Source organism: Equus asinus, chromosome 22 (assembly GCF_041296235.1).
Source record: "Equus asinus isolate D_3611 breed Donkey chromosome 22, EquAss-T2T_v2, whole genome shotgun sequence".
NCBI classification, from domain to species: Eukaryota; Metazoa; Chordata; class Mammalia; order Perissodactyla; family Equidae; genus Equus; species Equus asinus.
In genome coordinates, this window is record NC_091811.1 from 67,068,031 (window position 1) to 67,074,030 (window position 6,000).

The window sequence follows — 6,000 nt, forward strand, 5'->3', positions numbered from 1 at the left end:
ATATCAAATGTTCTGTCTTTACAGGGAAAACTCAAAGCATAGCTAATTCAAGCAATACACTTACAAATTTATCACTAGGAGGAGATGCAAAGAGGACTTTAAAACTGAAGACCAAAAATTTCACATCAGGTATAACCCCTGGTGCTGGTCATTTTTCTAGGTGATTTTTGTTTTTGTTTTTCTTTTAAACTTGATGGCTATTCAGAAGCCTTCAGTGTGATTTTTCTGTTAGTTTAGACTCTGGGCTGGCTGATCTCATTGTTTGTGAAGTTCCAGAGGAAATCACTGGTACCCAAGGGGAAAGAAAGAGGACAGTAGCTGCTACCCCGATGAGAGAACTGTGTCCTCTTTCCAGGTTTACGCACAGAAATCAATCCTGTGGGGGCAATCAGACGAGATGCTGGCAAGGTCCCCATTCCAAGTCTTCACTACCTCAAAGGGGTTACCATGGTCTACACACACCATTCCTTTTGGGTTCATTCCACAGTATTGAGTGCGTGATCAAATTTAAGGAATAAATAGTCATTGTTCACCGGGGCTGATGGCATCAATTGTTACAGGACAGAGAGTCATTCTTTAACAAATCAAAAATAACTAAGAGCCAGCCCTGATGGCCTAGTGGGTAAAGTTTGGCACTCTCTGTTTCAGTGTCCTGGGGTTTGGTTCCTGGGCACAGAACCACAACCACACCACCCTTCTCTCAGTAGCCATGCTGTGGCAGTGGCTCACATAGGAAAACTAGAAGGATCTACAATTAGAATATGTGATTAGGTACTGATGCTTTGGAGAGGAAAAAAAAAAAGAGGAAGATTGGCAACAGATGTTAGCTCAGGGAAGATCTTTCCTAGCAAAAAAAATATATATATATTTAAGTAAGTCTAAACATCTCTTACTTACAGGAGCATTCTTATGAACAACAAGCAGACTTTTAAAAACAGAAACTCCCACTGAGGTTTTAGCTTGAACTGCAGTGTGGATGGCTTGGGGCTTACACTAGGAATCAATAAAGTCTGTCTAATTTGATCTTAATTATGAGTTCATTTCCATGACTTTCTATTTATCTCCAATTTCTTATTCTACATCGTGATTAATTATAGACTGACAACAAAAAGAAACACAGACTTACACGCCCAAGGCTTAAAGAATCAGTTGTTACACTTCAGTGAGCCTAAATATGGTGGGATGTGCTTTCGTTCTGTTCTTTTCCTTTTGGGTTAGAGTTAGCTGGAATCCTGGGGGAAATTTGGCAAAGAGAACAGTATTGAATTAAAACTTCCCTGGGTCCTTTTAGTCCATGGAAAGTGGGAGCAGAAAAGAAAGCAAAATTGGTCATCGTGGATGGATGAAAGGCGGCCTTGGCTGTGTATCTTGTAGTCGCTGAGATTCCTCCAGTTGAGGGCTCCCACATCCCCGGACGTGGCTCACAGGCCAGAGGAGCACTGTAAGAACAGGTCAAGCAGCCTTCACGAGGCAGGTCAGTGGGGCAGGGGCAGAAAGGAGCATTAAGTACATTTGCCATTGGGTAGTTGGTATGAAGAGAGTTTTTATGAAGGTTTTAAATGAGCTGTCACAAAAAAAAGGATGATTACCACAGTTCTTCACACGTTCCCTCTCTGAGGAGGTAGCATGAAAGAGACAAGCAGCCTCGTTTGCAATAATTAGAGGCACCGTGTTGTCTGTACATAAATATTTTAGATTTCAGCTCGTGTAATGAGTTTGTCATGAATATCGAGATTGAAGGAATGGAAATGAACGGCTGGGCTGAGTCCTGACACCAAGGGGATCTGAAAAGGCAGCATAATCGGTTCTGACAGCAAGATTGATTTTGAAGCCTTTTGAAAGCCACGTGAAATGAGGAAGAAAAAACCCTATCCAAAGCGTCAAGTTTTACAAACCGTCCTATGTGATTAGAGAGAGAAATTGCATGTTACGTGGCAAAATGAGTTAGGCACAAACACGGACATGAGTCCAGTCTAGGCGCCTGTTCTCCGTGGTTCCAGCAGAGAGAAAGCGTCTGAGGTGCCTCCACTTCTCCCATGGCTTCCCCCGGAAAGGAAAATCTGAGAAGAACCGTGAGCGAGCCTGTGCTCCTTTCACTTGGTGCTGACGAATTGGAACCAAGACGCTGAATCTTAGCTTCAAAGCTCTGAATAAATTAGATCTGGGCTCCCTTTCCACCGAAGAATAATAATGAAATCACCAAAGTGTTAGAGATCGTAAACTTGTTTGGTAGCTTTTCAGGCCCAAAAACTATAATTTTGAGTCAGGACAGAATGACTGTGCTTTCACATAATTAAGTGTGCTCACAATAACCACACCTTCTAGGCTTACAAACAAATGGTTGATTATTACCCTTATTATTATTATTATTTCTCTTAGAGCCCTGATGGCAGTTGGTAAACTCACATCCTTGCCTCTGCTTCCATAGAGACATTAAACAAAGTTTTCTTGACCCAAAGCCACGTGGTTACGACCCTGCAATTCAGTATCCTTCAAGGACAATGCCTTACTTCTTCATTATCAGGTCAAGCAAATCCAGCGCCTCCACTGCCCTTTATGGGAAGCTATTTTAAATTGTGCAAATTACACCTTGGCTGTCTGGATAACAATCTATCATGTGCAAACAGAACATCTGAATGTTGCATATATCACCTTACATTGCAATTTAAATGCATTATAGATTCCAATATTAGAGTCTGACAAACTCTATGAGTGTGTTAAGCAACATTATACGTTCATTAATTCTCTAGAATCTTAAGTCGATAACGGAAAACATGGGATAGATTTTACCCTTGACCTAATATAACAAATGGCAGACATGCCTTTATATTTATAAATATGTATAAATACAGCAACAGTCCATTCATCATCCAAAATTCCAAGCTCTTAAATTTTCTGAAAACTGTAGGTAACTTGGTGGTGAAACCCAAACCAAACTGAACTCATTGGGCAGCGCGACCTGGCCTGACCTGACAGAAGCTTATGTTCTTTAATTCATTCAGTGTAAATATTAATAAGCATTTATATAGAAATATCAATGTGTCTTGTTACAGGTTACTATGTTGGAGTGACCATGTTGTATAAAGAGCACATAAAGTAACAACTTTCTTAAATCTAAAAATTTCTGGATCCCAAAATATATCTGGCCCCAAAGTTTTGTTAAGGGATCTCAGAGATGCTGAACCCGTATATAGATAAGACTCTCAGTGCCCATGCTACAGTACAAGACGTATTATTTTCTTTGTTTCCTTTAAAGCAACTTAAAGTTGAGTCTGCATCCCTCAGAGCACTTAGTCTTCGTTGGCACACCCTCTCCCTCCACAGGCAACTCCCAGTTGGAGAAGACATTCGTGGTACCCACAAGGCAGGAGAAGGTCTTCTTGTCCCCACCCCACCATGGTTGTCACTTAATTTCCCCCAGGGTCACCAACGCTTCCTTATTTGCCCAGGACTTTCCTGGTTTTAACACTGAAAGCCCCACGTCCTGGGGACTGTTCTGGGCAACCTGGACCAGGTGATCACTTCAGCCCTGACCCAAGCCTGCAGGGTCCCAAGAGGTTTGCTGATTCTCCTTCGTTTTTTTTTGCTAGCGGCTTGCTTTCTTGAAGTCCACCACCCACCACGGAGGTCTGTTGATTCCTTGGGACAAAGCCAAAGAATGGTTGCAAATCTCAAATGCTCATGGAACCCACAGATCTCTCCGCCTTCCACAATCTCACCCTGTCTTTATCTTCAAGGACATTCACCTCCTCCCGGCCCTCACCGGGTCACTGCCCATTATCTTTTCGGTGAGCTTAGGTTTCTACAAGTGACGGGAAGAACGCTCAATTCAGCTGGCCTCTGCTTTCTTCCCAGTAAAAATATCTGAGGCACAGACGCTCCAAAAGCCTACTTACAACGAGAGAGGGAGAACGAAGGGGAACAGGTGTCACTGAACGCACGAACGAACGGCGCTGCCGCCCACACCTCTATCCTACGGAAGCTCCCTTCTTTACCAGCTGGACAGACCGTCAAGCCTTTAGAGGAAGTGCCTTTGTTCTCATGAATCCTTCGTTTGGCTGGAGAGGCACTGGCTGTGCTCACATCTTACACCTCTTTAGTTGTTTTAGACTTTACAATATTCTTACACACACATTATCTCACAGCAGGGCGGCTGTTATTATCCTTTGTATCTAGATGGAGAAATAAAGACTTGGAGGAGTTTAAATAACATCAATGCTGGCACCTCTCAGTACTTTTTGGCAACTCCATGCAAATAGGTTTGTGTGTGTGTGTGTGTGTGAGGAAGATTGGCCCTGAGCTAACATCTGTTGCCAATCTTCCTCTTTTTGCTTGAGGAAGATTATTGCTGAGCTAACATCTGTGCCCATCTTCCTCTATTTTCTGTGGGGTGCTGCCACGGTGTGGCTTGATGAGCGGTACTAGGTCCATGTCTGGGATCTGAACCTGCGAAGCCCAGGCTGCCAAAGTGGGGCATGTGAACTTAACCACTACGCCACTGGGCCAGCCTCACAAATAGTTTTCAAAAGTCTTAAAAGTCAAATATTGCCATCCAAATTGCTGCTTTGGTTTCTGAAATTCAGAGGTTTTTTTTCTTTTTTAAAAAATATCTTTTAAAGGATTCTCAAAGAATTGATATCCCCAAACATACATGTTTGGCACTATATAGTGGATGCAAATAGAAAAAATAAAAATAAAAGTGTACTGCTCTTCTATTCTTGTCAGAGGACAATAAAACCTTAAATACAACCAGCCACAAACTTTTTCAGTGCATAGCTCGTAGGAATGTCACCCAGGCACAGTGACTCATATCTGAGAGGAGAACGAATTCTCTGATCTGAAAGGTAGTATATGGCCGTTGGATGCCAATCCAGCATCGTTTCCACCTTCTTCTTCTTTACAAAATCCCAAATTTGTTCAGGTACCTCCCCTCCTCCACGAACCTCAGGAGAAACTGAGTTCCAGGGAGGGATAAAATTGGTCTAAAGTCAAGAATTTAGATCAGAAATGGTGTGTGCTCCAATTCTGGTTAATAAGACATAAGGAAAGATTTGCTGGAAGCTTTTGAAAAAGGTTTCTTACATACTGAAGAAAGACACAGGAAGCCAGTTTCTTTCTTCCACCTAATGGGACTAAAGAAGGAGGTTGCCCCAAATACTACGGGAAACCATCCTACAACCCTGCCTGAGATATTGATGGTAAAACAGAGAGACAGAAGTACCTAGGTCCTTCATAAAACCATTGAATCACTGGACCAGCTTATGCAATGCTGGAGCCTGTCCTACCTCTGGACTTTCTTTTATGTAAACTAACATTCGTCCTTACTATTCAAGCCAGTTGGAATTGGGTTTTCTCTTCCTTGCAGCTGAAAGCATCCTAACTGATAAAGAGATCTATTGATCTTCCAGTGTGTCTTCCTTTTATGGGTGAAGAAATGAAGGCTGAGAGAGGCCACAGAATATACCAAGGTCACACAACCAGAACTAAATGTCAATTTGTAAATCTGAGATTAGATGTAAAGGACATTTCAGAGATGGCTTTCAACACGGGTTGGGTAGCTGATTTGTAACAGTCTGGCCCACATGTAGAACAGTAGACAGCTGCAAACAGAGGACCTCAGATAACTTCAAAAGGCCCACTGGAGTCCCAGAGTTTCCACACAAGAGCTCCTTGTCCTCCCACATTGTGTCCACGGCACTGGACCTGCGATGTTGCAGACAGCAAGACGTCCTATTTAAGCACCTTTCTTGTAAACCAAGGGCCAGGACTCACAAGCCAACTTCTTGCTTTCTCTCTTCAAGGCTCCACCTTGGCTTCAAGACAATCAGAATCAAGGTGCCCACAAAGCAGAAACCAGCAGTCCAAATTGGAGAGAGTTTGGACCCCAAATGGGCCCCCAAATCTCCATGGGCTCAATGATTCCCTCGATGATCTCTGTCTCCAGACCATAAAGCTCTCAGAAAGCTCAAAACATGCTTCTCAGATCTGAAGCCGCCCCAG